Here is a 379-nt window from a genome sequence, read left to right on the forward strand (position 1 = left end):
AGTATCAACTTAATAGGGTTGCTGTAGAGATGAAATGCTTTGATAAAACTCTTTAGCACAGAGGGAGGAGGGGACGCTAGCTGATATTTACCAAGCCGTCATTTCCAGTTTTTAATCCTTTCAGCAACTGGATGCGGCAAATTCTAGGTACATCCCCATTTTAGAGATGAGAAAACAGACTCAGAGCTGACAGGTGAAGGAGTGAGGATGAAAACACAAGCCATTTATCCACGATGCTCCTAAACGTTTACTCGCATAGATTCCTTGGTTCTCTAGGGGAATTTCTGGCAAGCAAAATTCACAGTAGAGCAAATTCCGGTGCGGAACACCTTGCAGGAGGAATAGGTTAAACCCGACGGCCCGGGGCATGCTGGGTATT

Source organism: Puma concolor, chromosome A3, assembly GCF_028749965.1.
Source record: "Puma concolor isolate L17-30 chromosome A3, mPumCon1.1.hap2, whole genome shotgun sequence".
Taxonomy (NCBI): domain Eukaryota; kingdom Metazoa; phylum Chordata; class Mammalia; order Carnivora; family Felidae; genus Puma; species Puma concolor.